The 18,562-nt window shown below is 33.9% G+C and overlaps 1 protein-coding gene across 2 annotated transcripts in view; it reads left to right on the plus strand.

The window, feature by feature from the left end:
• KCNQ5 (potassium voltage-gated channel subfamily Q member 5) overlaps positions 1–18,562 on the plus strand; it is a 552,577-nt gene that overhangs the window by 253,569 nt on the left and 280,446 nt on the right. The gene's annotated exons all lie outside the window — the stretch shown is intronic.

Here is an 18,562-nt window from a genome sequence, read left to right on the forward strand (position 1 = left end):
TCACCTATGGGGCAGGATTTGAGATGAGGCCAAGTCTTCCGAGTGTTCAATCGTAATTCCTTTTATCCTCGCCACCTGGGGCAGGGTGACACGTGGGTGAGGGTCAAGTGTCTCTTACCTGAGGAGACTTGTCAGTACAGGGAACCTGGAAACCTGTGAAAAAGTCAAGTTTTCCATGGATGTCTAGACTATAATGTCTTTTGGGTATTTTCTAATCCTGTAATAATAGAATCAGAGTACTTAGCTTTTGCATGTTTGCATTTACTTTAGATGAAAATATGAGTGCCTTTTTTTCAATAGGCTTTCTTGCTCATCTTTTACCAGTATAGATCTTATAAAGACATAACATATTGACGCAGCTTTTTTCATATTCAGGCAATTCAAGATGTAAATTTTAAAAATTAATAATAAAGGGAGTGGTATTTCAAGTAATAAATGAGCATTAGGATGTGTCCTTCATAATGTTCTCCATCCGCTGAGTGAGGCCCAGTGTGAGGTTAAGGCTGGACATGGGTTGCAGCAGTACTTCAGGTAGTCCACAAACCAGGAATGTGATGAGGGTCAGGGATAAATGGGAATGGCTTTTGTGCAAATAACTTTGTATTTTCAGAAGCTGAGAGTTTAGTGGTTTGCTCTTTTGATGCCAAAAGTGCTGCATCAGAAAGTTTACAGCATCAAAATGGCCATTTTGAAATTTCCCCTGCCCATGCTCATGATGTAAAATACAACTATTTCTGAATTGTCAGCATTTTTAGCATAACTGTATTTGACTACTTTTTTAAAACAAATGTTAAGATTTGAAATGATGGCATAATTATTACATTTTATAATCAGATACCTAGATTTTTATTATGACTACAGTGATATCAGGATATCTCTGCTACTCTGGTGGCACATTTTGTGTCTTTCAATGTATCCATGCTGACGTGCCTTATAAGCTTGGCAATAAATTAAGTAAATCCTTCATTCTTATTAAACTGCCCTCCCCTGAATATTTAAAATCATCACTCATTTTAAAAATCAATTCATCATGATTCTATTGTCCTGAATAAATTGTATTTACTTCTTTGAATGTCCTCTTATCTGACATATTATGAGGTAAAATTTTTATACTCAGAAAATAAATGTAAAATGGACAAAAATCCAGTAATGCAAATTTCTTATGCATATTTCATATTGATAGTAAACTATACTCTGGATGATATCCAGGTTTTTAGTAGTCAAATACTCAACAGAATAGGGTGATGGCTATTTCTCAGTTGCTTCAGTTTTCTCATATGTTAACATTTGCTTTCATGGTTTAGCGATGGGAAAGCAGTATTCTTGAAAAGAACAAGGTGTCTAGCTTCCAGGTGGAAACCTGAAAGTTCACACACACTGGCACTGTATTGGGTGCCTCACCAATGATAATGGTCACTGTCGATGGCACCCTGTGTGCCTGAGTCCGAGGAGCTCTGCAGATCATGCCCCCAGTCACCACCACACACTTTCTAGGAAAGAGCTGGCATCCCCATTTTATAAACAGAAAACAATAGCACTAAGCAGGGGAACTTTTTAATTAAATTATTTGTTAATTTGGAATAAATGGCCATTTAAATAGGTATCACTGTTTTAATTTCACTAAAGTTAGTTTTGGAAAAGTGAAAGGGAAGAAGAGGTACTATCCCTATAATGTACTCTAAATCTAATTATGCAAAATATAATAGGAAGTTCTGGGAAAGAAATAAAAGAATTGCTAGATTTCCTTTTTACCCATTATTTCTCTACTCTTTGTAAGACCATAACATATTAATGTGCTGTAATGATATTGCTGCCAACTCCTTCATTATTTAATTTGTTAAATAAATAAAGTTGTGTTGGATCAATCATTAAAGAAAGAGCTGCTCACTAAAGTTAATGATTTCTTTTATTTGAGTATGCTACTTCTCCTATAGTAACAAGCAAAATTATGCGGTAAGATTTCAATGTAATCTATAATACTATTTTAAATTATACTTGCCATATTAATCCAAAGAGAACATTATTAAACCTAAATTAACTAAAACTCACCTGCTTGGCCACAAAACACACAATAATAAAAGCCAAAGCAAAATTTTAAAAACTGCCCCACTATTCTGCTTCCTACAGAAAGCAGAAGTTGGGTTAAGGAAGGCATTACTTTCCAAAAGATGACAATTTTTTAGTCTATTTCTTAAAACTCTGGCTTTCAAAAACATGTGTCAAGGCAAGATTAGCCCCAGAAACTCTATTGAGAAGACCAGGACACTTCTGGCAGCCATATAAGGGACTACAATAGGGAAGATCCTAAGTAAAAATCCCTTTCCCTCTGTGTTAGTTTGTGAAGCTACTGGAATGCAATGTACCAGAAGTGGGTCAGCTTTGGTAAAAGGGATTTATTCATTTGTAAGTTTACAGTTCTAAGCCTATAAAAATGTCCAAACTAAGGTGTCCAGTAAAAGATACCTTAATTTAAGAAGGGCCTCTGTCAGCTAGGAAAGCACATGGCTGGCATCTGTTGGGTTTCCTTTCTAAGCATCTATGGGCATTTGCTTAGCTGCTCTGGGACAAAACTCTGGGTTTCATCTCTTAGCTTAGCATCTGCCAAAGCCAAAGATTTCTTCTCTTCAGGTTCTGGCCATTTCTGTAAGTCCTTGCTTACCCCCAGGCTATTTCTCTCTTGATCTACAAACGTATACATCAGCTCAGCTCTGAGCTCTCTCCAAAATGTTTCCTCTTTTAGAGGCTCCAATAAACTAATCAGAACCCACCTTGAATGGGTGGAGTCACATCTCCATCTAATCAAAAGGTTACACCCACAATTGGCATGTCACATCTTCCTGGAGATAATCTAATCAAAGTTTATACCTTACAGTGTTGAGTTAGAATTGAAAGAAATGGCTGACCCCTTAAGATTGGATCAGAATTAAAATACGACTTTTCTGGGGTACATATTAGCTTCAAACCAGCGCACACTCTTTCTCCCACTCCTCTGAGAATTGTTCCAAGGATATTCTCCATTTAGCAGTGAGATAGAATTGGGTAAGGCAGTCATCTGCAACCTCATGTATGTATGTATGTATGTATGTATGTATGTATGTATGTATGTATGTGTATATATATTTTTTAACCTCAAAAAAGAGCATTGAAGAGAAGAATGTTCATTTGAAGCTAATGGGGGAAACTTGACTCTTTCCTCCCTCATGCTAGAATGAGAAGTTCCCCTAGAGCAGAAAACAGAAACAATAACAAAGAACAATAGCAAAATAAACAAACAAACCTAGGACCCCAGGGAAGCATGCACACTTCCTGGTGCGGTTTCTTCATTCTTTACATCTCTATATAGATATTCAATAAATATTTGGTGGATAGAAAGATGGGTGGATGGGTGGGAGGGTGGGTGGATGGGTGGGTGGGTAAATGGGTGGATGAAAAAGAGACTGATTATCCAAAAAGGTAGCCTCTGTTTTACCATGTACCTCTCTGTCTTCCCTTTACTTCATAAAAGAAGTGTTTTCTGTACACAACTGTGTCATGAGCTTTTGTGAAATGTATTGTCATTAACCTGCTACTAAAAATATATTTTTAAATTATTTAATTTCTTAAGTTAGAACAGGTTCAAAATTTTCATTATAATAAAAATTATGCTAACTTGCATTCTAATATAATATTTGTCATGAGAAAGTGAGCAGTGCTACTCCATAAAAAATGGATCCACAGGGTTTGCTGCTTATGTAAAAATTGTTTTGTTAAATCTCAGCAAAAACAAACATTGGGAACTATTGCTTTGAAATAGTAATAATAGCTGATATTTATTGAATAATTTCTGTGTGCCAGACATTTTCCCAAGAACTTTACATGTATTAATTAATTTAATCCTCTCAAGCGCTGTTTAGGCAGATATTGTTATCTCTATTTTACACCCTAGTAAAGTTGTAACTGGAGTAGGGTCACACAGCTAGTAATTGGCAGAGCCAAAATTTAAACCCAGGCCATCCATCATGGGTTGGTGTCCATATCTTAAACTAAATTATTTTTATATATAGCCATTTATTCATAGAGATACTGGAGAATGCATATATTGCATGTAGACCTACCAGGTCACTCTTCAACTAAAATTCAGAAAGATTTGTATGATTTTTCTGCTCTAAAAGTCTCTAGATATGAGAGTGCTCAATTTTTTCCTAGAGATCTACTCTAACATCTTATACATGTAAAGGAAGAATTTCTTTTCCTTTTAATCTAGATTCTCCTAACTTTAATATAAGATGCTGTCGTTTTGATTGAGATTAAGTTTTTCATTCTCTGTAGATATTTTATATTCAGATAATTTTTCTTTTCACCTTTTCCTCTCTGACAAAAGCTAAAAACTAAAATTAACCAATTAAAAATTATATTCAAAATAACTTTTATTTTTTTATTGAAGCTTTTTAGATTTACTCTTCACCTCAGGAAATTAAAGAACAACTATTGTAATTTTTGGTTCTTTTGTTTTATGCCTACCACAAATATGATGTGCCTTTCCTGCATCCACCAGGGATTTTTGCAAAAAAGCCTCAAACTCCACTAAATAAAGCAGTTCTGCAAGAACCAATACAGTATGGGTGAGATTTTATATGACCCCATCAGAAATCTTATTCTTAAACAATCCTTTAACCTATTACGGGTAGGGAAAGAACAGAAATGCTGACATGGGTATTTCTGTTTTCAGATATCAGATGTGATTTATTATTGAATAAGGCAACTGGCACAGTGGTTTTAACTGGCTTAGAAAAGCCTAGCTATGCTTTCTCCTTAATCAAGTTGGTAGCCATCTTGGCATTTAATTACATTTCCAGAGCATCTTAAAAGAGTACAATGGTTTTTATAGTACATTAAAAATAATCTAGAAAATCTCAGTTTTTTGCTTCCTTGACAGTGAGACGAATTAAAGCAATCAGACCAGAAACATTTTAAGATAACCATTTTAATAGTTTAATAGTTCAAATTTAAAATGGTTCTTATATATATATATCTTTTACAATATTTCAGTGATAGCCAATATTGTATTGACAGTACAAGTTAAGACTATAAACTATGGAACCCAGTAATATATATATTCAGAGAGTATAAGAGATCAAAATATATCTCTGGTTTAGGGCTCCTCATTTTACACATAAATAGACCTAAATCCAGTTGATGTTACATTTACTGTTCTAATTATGACGTCCTTTAAACATTAAAAATCATAATTATTTAACCCAAATGGAAACGCTTCTCTCAACCAAAAAATACAGAGATTTTAATAATATTAAAACTAATTCATCATTGCTATATTCAGAGTGGGAAAATAAACAAATATCAGTTTTAGTTCTCTGAAAAATACATTAACCAATGAGTTAGATAAGCTAAATACAAGATTTTTTAAGGAAAATTTTATAAAATCAATGCATCCATCTATGTGGAAGAAATAAATATAAGCTGAATTTCTTAAAGGAAATAAGTCAGTAATTTTGTAGAAATGGTGGGAAATATAGTTCTGGGACCTAGAAAATCTATCAAGATGAATATTTACTACAAATGATTTAACAGTTATACAGTGAGTTTTTCAGGGAGATGCATTTTTATTTTGATCATTGAAATAACTAAAATCAAAATAGAAAATCCTCTTCTAGCTCAAGTCTAATGACAATAACCTAATAAGAGGAAAAAACTCAACAGGCCTTTTAGCAAATGAATAATAACAGCATAAATAATAACAATTTTTAACCATAATAGCTACCCCTTCTTGAGTACTCGCCACACACCAGGCTTTGTTTTACATCATTCTCATTGCTTATAGCCTGCTGTAATATGAGTTTCCTCATCCCCATTTTTCACTGAATTTTACACCCTAGTTAAAGGAATTGTAAAACTTCAGTCCATACTTGAATCCATGGTTCATTGTGTCAATATTATTTATCTTTAAAAGTTCAAAAGTGCTTAAAATGATGAGATGTGTGCAAAATAGCGGGACAAATCTCTCAGACAAGAATAGCAGGACTTAGAGTTACTATTATTTGCTTTAAATAAGTCTGTATACAGTTCCTCCCACAATGTTGCCATTAATGAAAATATTTTTGGAATCCGGGTCTGGAATTGCCTGCAAATCCTGCAGCCCATTCCTTTGATTATCTTTACTGGTGGAAAATCTTTATCCATTGGAGATGGATTTTGTGTTTTAGAAAAAGCCCAAAGGCATTTTGAACTTTGTTTTGTGCATAAGGTAGGTAATTAGGGAAGTTAATACAATGTTTGCTGGAAGATATCAGCAAGAAAGTCCATTGTGCGTGACACAATGTCGACCACGGCCCCACAGTCCCTTGGCTTTATTTTATACAAAATGTCTCAGCTGCATCCTAATTCTTTCATCAAAATAAATTTGGTTAAATACTTTATCCAATAATATGAATTCTCCATGAATAATATCACAGGGATAAATCAACATTTATTTCACTTAGATTTTAGATTTTGGCATATAAACTTTTCTCCATATTGGAGTTTCCACTGCAGGCTTTTATAGTTTATTTCCAGGTTCTACTGGAAACAACATGTTTCACCATCAGTTGCTATTTTCCTCAAAAATGCATTATTTTGTTCACTTTACTTGGAAGAATACAACAAATGTCATATTGTCACAGTTTGTGCATCAGTGTGAGACATTTTGGCAGAAACTTCCTTCATTCTTAAGTTATTTTTTCTTTTCTTTTGTATTTAGTGAATATGTTTTGTTATATAATTGTAATTACTAAGCCATTATCCTCGCAATTAATCTATTTAAATAGCCCAAATCTCTGTCCAAGGCACAATTTCTATTAGTCCCTTGGATGCTTTGTGTATTATTATTTGAACCTTTATATTAGAGATATTTTGAGAAAAATTTAAAATACAATGAATTATAGAATAATCACAAGTGTACAAGCCACTAAAAGTAAACAGCTATAAATATATTATAAATGTTTTAGTTTTTTGACAGACATTTTTAGATAAAACTTGTTTTCTGGTATATTCCCCTCTTCAGTCCACATTTTAATACTTTATTTTATTATTCATATAGGACTCCACATAAAATATATAGAATTATGTTATTTTTCTTCATTTATAAAGTTTATATCATATGGAATATAATTTTCTATAACTTGCTTTTCTTCATTCAATCTAGTCAATTAACTTTTTTTTTTTTTTTTTTAACATGGGCAGACACCGGGAATCGAACCCGGGTCCTCTGGCATGGCAGGCAAGCATTCTTGCCTGCTGAGCAACCGTGGCCCGCCCTCAATTAACTTTTTGATGTCTTGGTCGAGTTGGCTTTGGTGTAAAGAAAATATCTATTGTTAATTATTTGTTTTTAAATTAATATTCTGTTTAGTAGAGTTTTCATTTTAAAACCGAGATTTTCATATTTCAGATTAAACTTACAAAGTTTATTTTCTAAAATAGGCACTTTTGTGATTGAATTAAAAATAAAACATTAGCTTTTATTTTTTCTAGAATTAATATTCAATTCATTTTTGCTTCTGGCAGATTAAAATCTGTTAAACGTTTGATTAAAATCAGCTACTATTTAAGGAGTCCTGGCTCCTTTAATGGAACGAAGAAGCCAAAATCTGAGTACCACATGAGATCGTTGCCCTGAGAACTGGAGGATAGACCCAGCGGCAATTTTCTAGGCAATTTTCACTTTAATGACAGAACTATGAGACATATTTTTCAACATTGAAATGGTACTACTGATATTTTAACTTTAAATCCAATTCTATTAAGGTCTATTAAAACATTTTTTTTGGCAGGAAGGCACCGGGAATCGAGCTCGAGTCTCCGGCATGGCAGGCAAGAATTCTGCCGCTGAGCCACCATCGCACCGTCCACATTTTGTTTTAATATAAAATTTTTATCTCATTTATTTCCTTTCTAGAGTATCATTCTTTCACCAGTCTTAATATGCCATGTTATAAATTGTATCAAATTATATGATTAAATAATTAGACAGTCTAACCTTTCTACAAGTAGATGTGATTTTCTTAAATCCTCTCATCCATCTGGGCTATATCTGAGATCTCTCTTCTCTTTAAATCCTCATTCTATCGCCGTTTTTTAATAAACATTTTATTTTCAAGACCTTTCTATGTTATGCATTATATGCATATGTAATACACATACACATAAAGGCATATAGATACACATATATTCATTTTATATATGTGTGTATATGCATGTAGATAGAGAATGTGTATTGTTTTAACTGGTATATAGTGATCTCTCATATGACTATACCCTTAATTTATATATCTACGATATTTGGGGTGTTTCTAATGTTTTTTTACTATTAGAAGCAATGCTGTAAACAAATATCCTTATATATGTCTCTGTAACATGTGCTGTACTAGTGTCTCTAGGGTCTATCCATAAAAGTGTAGTTCTTAGGCTACAGGTTCTATTTCCTTTCAACTTTACTAAATATTGATAAATTGCTCTTCAAAGTGGCTTAACAATTTGCATTCCCACCAGGTGCGTATGAGATATTCAATATCCCCTCATTCTCACCAATACTTTATATTGTCAGATGTAATTTTTTGTCAGTCTGATAACATGAAATGGTTCCTCTTCCTTGTTTTACTTTTCACTGCCTTGATTACAAGTGAGGTTGAGCATCTTTTCCTATGTTTTTTTTTTTTTTTTTGCCACTCAAGAGTTCCCAGGTAGTGAATTTTCTGTCTACATCTTTGCCCATTTCTTTTTTTTTTTTTTCTAAATGACAATGCATGTTCTCTATATTTATCATTTGTAATATATGTTGATATATATCTTCTTGGCAGCACTTTACTTTTAGCATTATTTGTGGGTGTCTTATTCTAGAGGAGTTTTATATTTCAATACAGCTAAGTTATCAAATTTGAATGATCCATGTTATCTTATATGAAAAATCCTTTCCTGCCTGATGTAATAAAGATATTCTCTTACATTTTCTGGAGTTTCAAGTTCATTTTTCATTTAGGTCTTTAAATCATTTGGGGGTTTTTTGTGTGTATGATACAACAAAACCAGTTTAATTTCGCTTTCAGTGGCAATTATCCCAATATCACTTATAGTCTGTATTTTCCCAGCTGATATGTAATGCATCATCATCATATACCAAAGTCCAAATATGACTTAGAAGGTTTCTGGGTTCTCTATTCCTTTGTGTAGCTCTATTATTTGTCTATCTCTATGCCTATATTCTTAGTTACTATATATTTATAATGTCTGATAGGACCACCCTTCCTCGTTTTTCTTTTTTATTATTGCCTCGCCTAATCTTGGACCTTTACTCTTCTTTATATTAATTACATCATATTGCTAGTGCCACTCCCCTCATGAAAACCCCCTTGAGTTTGCTTGGAAATTGACAGAATTTATAGATTAATGTGGAAGAACTGATATTTGAAAAATATTGTATCTTCCTATCTGTGAGTTTCACCCATTTTGCCATTGATTCTGGTCTTCTGTGAGCAACAATGGAATTTACAGGCATATGCTTGTCTTTGTATTTATATCTTAGTACCTTAGAATTTTTGTTGCCATTGTGAATAATGCCTTTTTCCTATTTCATTTTCTGTGTGGCTATTGTTACTGCGTAGAAACACTAGTGCTATTTACATATTGGTCTTATAAACCCACAACCTTGTTGAATTGCCTAATTAGTTCCAATTAAAAGTTTTATATTATCTTGGATTTTCTATAAAGATAATAGATTCAATGAAGTCAGTCAACTTTTTTCTCTATCTTTCCAAAACGCAGTTTAGTGTCTTATTACTTTGGCTTGAGCCTCCGTACAATGTTAAATAGTTGGAGTGATAATACTCAAATGGCAAGAGCAAAAAAAAAAAAAAAAAAAGAGTTGGATATATTTATCCAAGGTTGATAAAGCAGAAAAGAATTAAGGATGTTGGTAAACTTGCATTTCAAACTATTGATTATGGTAACGCAGCTAGATTGTGATGGTGATTAGGAAAAAGATAGTGATCAGGATGCTTCTGCTTCTGGGTGTTACTTCATTTAAAAACCTGTGCTAAATATTTCACATTTGTATTGTACTTAATCTGCAGGAAAACCACAGTAGGAAGCTAATGGTTGTTTTATCACTATTTTAGGACTGAGAAATTAGTACAAGAGAATGTTAGTGACTTGGGCATAGTTACACAGTTAAGTGACTGTTGGATACAGGGTACAAATCCAGGCTGTCTCCCTTGAATCTTCAACCTTAGATCACCAGCTACTTCTTTAGTTCTTTGAAGACAGAAATAGAGATAGTGGAATTCAATTCCAGCATAGGTGATATTTTAGCCCATTTTTACTTCTTTCTCAAGTATGTCTCTGATTAGCATTTCATTAGGTTTTTAAAAACAGGATAGAAACATGTTTCTTGGATTTCATTTAATGAACAATTATTGAGCATTAGTCATGTGCTAAGCATAATAGAATATTTAAAGATAGTGAAGCACCTTTTCCTCAAAGAGATTTTCATTTGGAAACAAATGAAGATATTTGGCTAACCAAATTTCAGACAAAATTTAAAAAGTGGTGTAAGTAAAAGTATAAACAAAATTTTACTTGGATGTTAAGAAGGTTTTTGTTTGTTGTTTTATTTTTTTAATTAATTTAAAAAAGTAAAAAAATTTTTTTTTCTTGGGATAAAAGCCAGAAATAATTAGATAACTTTTGGGACTCTTTCTAGGTGGTGATTCTGTGATTCAGCCTTTACTTTTTAACATTGAGACTGTACTCTCTGATAACAGAACGAATGGATAGAGATGGGTAACTTCTTTGGAGGCCTGCTCATGCTCTTGTGTTTTTTTTAGTGAACAGAATGGGAACAAAAGACAGTATATCATCCCACTAAGCATTAATTTTATAAAAACTGCATGCTACTTCAAAAACCACAATGTCCCCATTTAACTTTTAAAAGATAAGTACTACTGCAGATATATTTAAACTCTGAATTTTAGTCCTCCTGTAGAAAGAAAACTTCATGTTACAAGTTGACGTGGGTGGTTCTAAGAATCATTTGCATAATTGTTAGTAATGCAGAGCAAGGTGCAGGCATCAACTGGGAATTCTCTTTAAAAGGTCTAAACTTCATGAACAAATCTTGGGTGAACTTCTTCAAAACAAGGAAGATGCAATGGGTGAAAGGAGAGAATCCATCAGTAGGTGATATATTCAGGGAAGGCACATGGTATAAAGTTCTTAGGAGAGTTAGATTCAAATGCTTATAAAAATTTGATAGTTTTACTTAGCTTGTCTTTAACTTCTGAGTATTCACTTTTAAAAAAAAATTTGCACCTTTTAATCCATTCCTGAGGGTTTTGGAGTAATTATATACGTGTATGGGCGTATCGCCACTGTTCTTTTCTTCTTTGTGGCACATATGGCACACATTGTAGGGGTGGTTTAACTGATTTCTCTGCATTCTGCTGGGTTTGTGTTTGTGAGACGTTTTTCAAAAGAATCAAGAAAAGTTTGACAACAGGGTATACGGCATTTTAGGAGCTAATGGTCTTTGATGTTGAAGGCAACTTTGTTTTTATAATGTGGAAAAATTAGGTCTATATCCCATTTTATTTTCAACTTGATTTAGATAAAGAGTTTTAATGTGACTAACAAGTTGTGACTCATGCAGTTGTTGGTCTGTAATTAATCACAGGACTAAGATCCATCAAAAACCCACTCTTTTCTATGATTTCCAGCAGTTGGGAGCCCTGCAGTCACCCATCTTCCTTTGCAAACCTGAGGGTGTATCAGGTAGTCATTGTCTGATTAGAGCTACTGAAAATAAGAAAACCACCTATGCTCTGTACTTCTTGGAATGTTAAACAAGATGTTTTTCCTTCTTACACTTACTATTAACACCATTTCTTTCTAGAATAGTTGAAGCCTCCTGTTCCCAAATGAACAATGTGTTTTTTACTTGGCATACTGTCTTTGTAAAACAAAGTGGGAAATTATAACATGAAAAATCCTGATAAGATGACTTTTCCTGCTGAGTTCATGCTTTATTAAAAATCCCTGAAGCATCCATTGTTGGATTTTGTAGACTCCACTTGAAAAATCAGAGCCAAAACTTTTTAAAGGGATTAAGAAAAGAAAGAAAAAAAAGAAGAATCCAATATTAGATAAATACACTTGGGATGGAGCTGACTCAAAAAGTAAAAGGAAGAAGTCATCAGAATAAAGCATTTGCAAGCATCAGGGAAAGATTACATCAGAAGGAGAACATTGTATGTGCAAAGAGTCCAGGGGTGCAGGAGGATTGAACAGAAGAGTTCCCATTGCTACCTGCAGGAAATTCTCATGCTGCAACTCATCACGCAGCAGGCAGTGAGTGAGAATAAGAAGAGACCAGGCAGCTGCCTGGGCTGCAATAAAAGATAAGGAAGTAGAAAGATCAAAGAATACTGGAGGCTGGTACCTAAAATAAAGCAGATTAAGGCAGGGAAGGGATTTAAAATGTCAAACAAGCACGAGTGAGGTTGAACGAAGTACAGGTTGCTGCTGAACAATGTCATTAGTAAAATTAAATGCAACTATATAATTCATTGTTATACTATTATCATTGCTGATGCATAGTAAGAGTCTATACTGTGAGGGGATATACAATATAGATTTTTCATATTCTTAGAGATTATGTGATAAATATCTGCAACAACAAGTAGATGTTGGAAAATATGTCTCAGTTAAAAATTTTGATTCATGAAAAAGAACCAAGGTTTGAACTTTTTCAGCCAGGGGTTTCAGATTATGATTGCAATGGTGTTCTAGCCTGAAGATTCTTACCCCTTAATCCAAGCTATAACCTAGAGCCTACAACAGGATCCACCCTGAGGATACCTTCCTCCGTTTTCTTTACAAATGTCCAGTGAGTCTCTGAAACTCTGCATAATGTTGAGTTTGTAGCAAAAGGTAACCATTTAGACAATTCAGTAAACAGAGATGATTTAAAGGAAAAAAAAAACAATTTCATGTCTTGGCTGCTTTTCATAATAATTAACAAACTCCTTTCATGCTACTTACCAGTCACTTCTCTCAGCCTCAATTTCTTCATTTTTAAAATGAAATAATAATAATGGTTCCCTCACGGGATAACTCTGAAGATTAATATAAAAGAATAAATATGAAGCATTTCTCAGAACAGCTATACAGTTTATTGAATTTATAAGGTTTAGACAATTGTTACCTTTGTAATTTTTAATTTGTCAGCTGTCTAAGTAGACATCATTTAAATTTAGACCACCTTTGTGTGCTTAGCAATTAACTTAGCATATCAGTTCATAAAAAAACAATAAAAAGTGAATAATATTTCTTGACTGAAAAAATTAGTAAATAACACAATCACCTGGGAAGGATAGGCAATTTAATTGACATTTATAAAGAATGTGTTCAATGCTAAAGAATTGGAAATTCAAAACACTGAGAGAGGTAATGCAAGGTTAGTAGTACAGTGGTAGAATTCTTGCCTGTCATGTGGAAGACCTGGGTTCAATTCCCAGCCCATGCACCCCCCTGAAAAAATAATCAACAAATGGTGCTGTGATTATGGGATACTCACATGGAAAAAGAATGAAATGTGACCCCCGCTATATATCATACACAAAAAAAACCACTGAGAGAGGAATTTCTGTTTCTGATGGTCTATACATAAAGAAATTACCCAGAATGAAATATAAAGGGAAGAAGGATGAAAAATTTGAAAGAGGAATTTCAGAAGAAATAAAGCATATGGATAAGGGGCAATATTCCATAACATGATTGTTGAGAAATTTCCAGTATCAATGAAAGGCACTAATTATTAGAGTAAAGCAGCCAATTTTTTCCCAAAATGGATAAATAAAAAGAAATCCATACACACCATGGATAAACTGTAGAAAACAGAAGGTTCAAACAAGAAGCCAGAGAAGACAAAAAGGAATGACAATTAGGACTTCCGGAGAAGATGGCGGCTTAGTAAGACGCGCGGGTCTTAGTTCCTCCTCCAGAAAAGCAACTAAAGAAACAGAAACAATACAAAACAGCTCCCGGAGTCACGACAGAGACCAAAAAAGACAGCGTACCCCATTCTGGAACGGCTGAACGGGTAGGGAGAATCCACTGCTGTGAGATACCCGAGGGGTGCACGTTTTCCCGGCTGGGGTGGCTGGCGTCTGGGGTCCCCTCCACGCACGTGGCTCCCCGGTCTGACTGGGAACATTGGATAGCGGGGCCCTCCCGTCACGCTTGGCGTCTGGGGCCAGCTGGGCAATTTGGACCGGCACTCCCCCAAGCCACGGCCAGCGACCCCCGCCTCCACGCGCGGTTTCCCGGGCCGACTGCCCCGCAGACAAACGACCGCCATGAGCGCCACCTACTGGGCAGGAAAAGAAAAACAGAGCCCAGAGATTCCACAGAAAAACCTTTCAACCAGCTGGGTCCCACACCCAGGGAGATCTGATCAAATGCCCAGACACCAGCAGAAAATAATGGATGACGCTCGGAAAATTGAAGATATGGCCCAATCAAAGGAACAAACCAATAGTTCAAATGAGATACAGGAGCTGAGACAACTAATGCTGAATATACGAACAGAAATGGAAAAACTCTTCAAAAACCAAATCAATAAATTGAGGGAGGACATGAAGAAGATATGGGCTGAACAAAAAGAAGAAATAGAAAATCTGAAAAAACAAATCACAGAACTTGTGGGAGTGAAGGACAAAGAAGAAAAAATGGAAAAAACAATGGATACCTACAATGGTAGATCTAAAGAGACAGAAGCTACAATTAGTGAACTGGAGGATGGAACAACTGAATTCCAAAAAGAAACAGAAACTATAGGGAAAAGAATGGAAAAACTTGAGCAGGGAATCAGGGAACTGAATGACAATATGAAGCGCACAAATATACGTGTTGTGGGTGTCCCAGAAGGAGAAGAGAAGGGAAAAGGAGGAGAAAAACTAATGGAGGAAATTATCACTGAAAATTTCCCAACTCTTATGAAAGACCTAAATATACAGATCCAAGAAGTGCAGCGCACCCCAAAGAGAATAGACCCAAATAGGCGTTCTCCAAGACATTTACTAGTTAGAATGTCAGAGGTCAAAGAGAAAGAGAGGATCTTGAAAGCAGCAAGAGAAAAACAATCTGTCACATACAAGGGAAACCCAATAAGACTATGTGTAGATTTCTCAGCAGAAACCATGGAAGCTAGAAGACAGTGGGATGATATATTTAAATCACTAAAAGAGAAAAACTGCCAACCAAGACTCCTATATCCAGCAAAATTGTCCTTCAAAAATGAAGGAGAAATTAAAACATTTATAGACAAAAAGTCACTGAGAGAATTTGTGACCAAGAGACCAGCTCTGCAAGAAATACTAAAGGAAGCACTAGAGTCAGATACGAAAAGACAGAAGAGAGAGGTATGGAGTAAAGTATAGAAAGAAGGAAAATCAGATATGATATATATAATACAAAAGCCAAAATGGTAGAGGAAAATATTATCCAAACAGTAATAACACTAAAAGTTAATGGACTGAATTTCCCAATCAAAAGACATAGAATGGCAGAATGGATTACGACCCAGCAATACCACTGCTAGGTATCTACTCAAAGGACTTAAGGGCAAAGACACAGACGGACATTTGCACACCAGTGTTTATAGCAGCATTATCTACAACTTCAAAGAGATGGAAACAGCCAAAATGCCCATCAACAGACGAGTGGCTAAACAAACTGTGGCGTATACCTACGATGGAATATTATGCAGCTTTAAGACAGACTAAACTTATAAAGCATGTAATAACATAGATGGACCTAGAGAACATTATGCTGAGTGAGTCTAGCCAAAAACTAAAGGACAAATACTGTATGGTCCCACTGAAGTGAACCGACATTCGAGAATCAGCTTGGACTATATCATTGGTAACAGAGACCAGCAGGAGTTAGAAACAGGGTAAGATAATGGGTAATTGGAGCTGAAGGGATACAGACTGTGCAACAGGACTAGATACAAAAACTCAAAAATGGACAGCACAATAATACCTAAGTGTAATGTAACTAGGTTGGAACACTGAATGAAGCTGCACCTGAAATATGGTTTTTTGTTTGTTTGTTTGTGTGTTTGTATCTTTTGTTTTTGTTTTTTCTTTTTCCTTTTTATATATATATATATATTATTAGTATTATTATTTTAATTCTCTTCTCTATATTAACATTTTATATCTTTTTCTGCTGTTTTGCTAGTTCTTTTCCTAAATTGATGCAAATGTACTAAGAAATGATGATCATACATCTATGTGATGATACTAAGAATTACTGAGTGCATGTGTAGAATGGAATGATTTCTAAATGTTGTGTTAATTTCTTTTCTTTTTTTTGATTAATAAAAAAATTAAAAAAAAAAAAAAAAAAAAAAAAAAAAAAAAAAAAAAAAAAAAAAAGGAATGACAATTAGACTACAACTCCCTTTTCAACTGCAACAATGGAAGACATAAGATGGAGGAGTGGTGGTTTGAAATTCTGAGATATATTATTGACAAGTATAATTGTACATCTTTCAGGAATAAGGACAAAATAAGTTCATTTCAGTCTCTTCAAAATAAACTGAAACCTAAAATAAATCTAAAAAATTTAAATTAAAATTCTAAATCTAAAAAAATCTAATAAATACCAAGAGACTGTAACAAGTACTTTTTTTCTAAAAGATGTACATCAAGAAAAAGACAAATTATCTTAGAAGAAAAGTGTGAGAGACAAGAAGGAATAGTGAACATAATTAGGTAATGTAAATAAATAAATGAAAAAGCTGTCAGTATTAAAAATGGTATTAAACACTACTGAACAATTATAACCAAATTTTTAGGAGATCATTAGACTAAAAGTGCCCCTACGAAGAAGGGAAATTATTCTAAAAGGAAGATCTGACATGAAAGAAAGAATGATGGGTAAAGAAAACAATAAATACATAGATAAATCTAAACAAACATTGACTGTATAAAATGAAAATAATATTTAATTTTCTGTATTAAACAAAACAATTAAAAACCTGGATAACAGCATATCAGTGGTAGCGATGATCAGAGTAAGCACTAAAATAGTAGAATTCAAGGGTTTAATTCAAAAACTAGCAGACAAAAACAATAAAATCAGAAAAAAGCAAACTAAAAAAAACTGGGAGAAAAACTAAAAAAAAAAAAAAAACCAAAAATATGCTGCTAACCTAATAAGTGAAAATGTCCTAATAGTCCAGTTAAAAGACAAAGACTGACAGAAAGTAATTTTTTTTCAAAACTGATTATACTATAAAAGACCTACTTAAGAATATAACACAGTAATCTAAATAAAACATTAAAATTGTTAGAAATTTATAATTGCAAAATGACAAGAATTTGACAAATCTAAAATGCTAAGAATAGAGAGGAGTTTAATGCATCGTAAGCTAGCAATTCAAGGAGGCTTTCTCACAAGAGATGATACTTGTTCTAGTATCCAAAGAATCCAGGAATTGTTCAAATAACTAGGATAGAACTGATAAGGGAAAAATAAACACACAGACACAGAGAACACAGAACTCAGAATTTTTGGAAAAACTGCAAGTCTTTTGATATGACTAGGTACCCAGAGATTGAATGATAATAAGAAGGAAATAAGGAACAGATAAGGTGGGGCTTTGTATGCTGTTAGACTTTATCTTGAAAGAAGTCAAGTGTCACAGAAGAATTCGAAGCAGATAAGAGTTATGACCACATTTTCATCTTAGATCAGTAATTCTGATGGCGTTGAGCATAGTGGCTTAGAGGGAGGCCACACGCCCTTCCGGTCTCGGAATAATGGGAGTGATGAAGTAATGGCAGCAATTACAAAGTCAAATTATGTCGGCCCCCATGATGGGATCTGTTTTTTTTTATTGTATTTTTATACTCCCCAGTTTATTTTTAAAACAACCTTTCCTAATATATATCCAAATGATTTTGAAATTACAATTTTCTCAAAGTATACAGAAATTGCATAAATGAAACTGATAAAAGAAGACCACATATTACTTAAGGACTTCAACAAAGCAGAATTTTCTTTTTTCCAGCTTTTTGAACTATTTTTTCCCATCTAAGCCGATATGTAATATTTGACATTTGGATTATATGTGCATATGAAACAGGCACATTTGTCAAAATGAACATAAGATGAAATGGCATACAGTGTCCTTTCTGTATATAATTAAATTTTCAGAGACAAGGTGGTCCAAAGAGGAGCAAAAAATTGACTTCCTCATGAAGTAAACTAAATAAACAAAAATTGAGAATACTAAAGATTTATACCATAAATCATTCTCTTTCCTATCCTTTTAACATACAAATGTGCACTTTGGGTATTTGTGAATCAAAGTACTTCCAATCAAGATTATGAATTCCTATGACTAGGGGAGTATGTAATTCAATAAAAGTCCCTGCCTGGGCTGAAAAAAAAAATGAGTATAGGTGAATAGAAGACATTTGTCTATCAAGTTATGCATATCGGCTTAATAAAGAGGTAGATTATT

The sequence above is a fragment of the Tamandua tetradactyla genome, chromosome 5, assembly GCF_023851605.1.
Source record: "Tamandua tetradactyla isolate mTamTet1 chromosome 5, mTamTet1.pri, whole genome shotgun sequence".
In the NCBI taxonomy this organism is placed as follows: domain Eukaryota; kingdom Metazoa; phylum Chordata; class Mammalia; order Pilosa; family Myrmecophagidae; genus Tamandua; species Tamandua tetradactyla.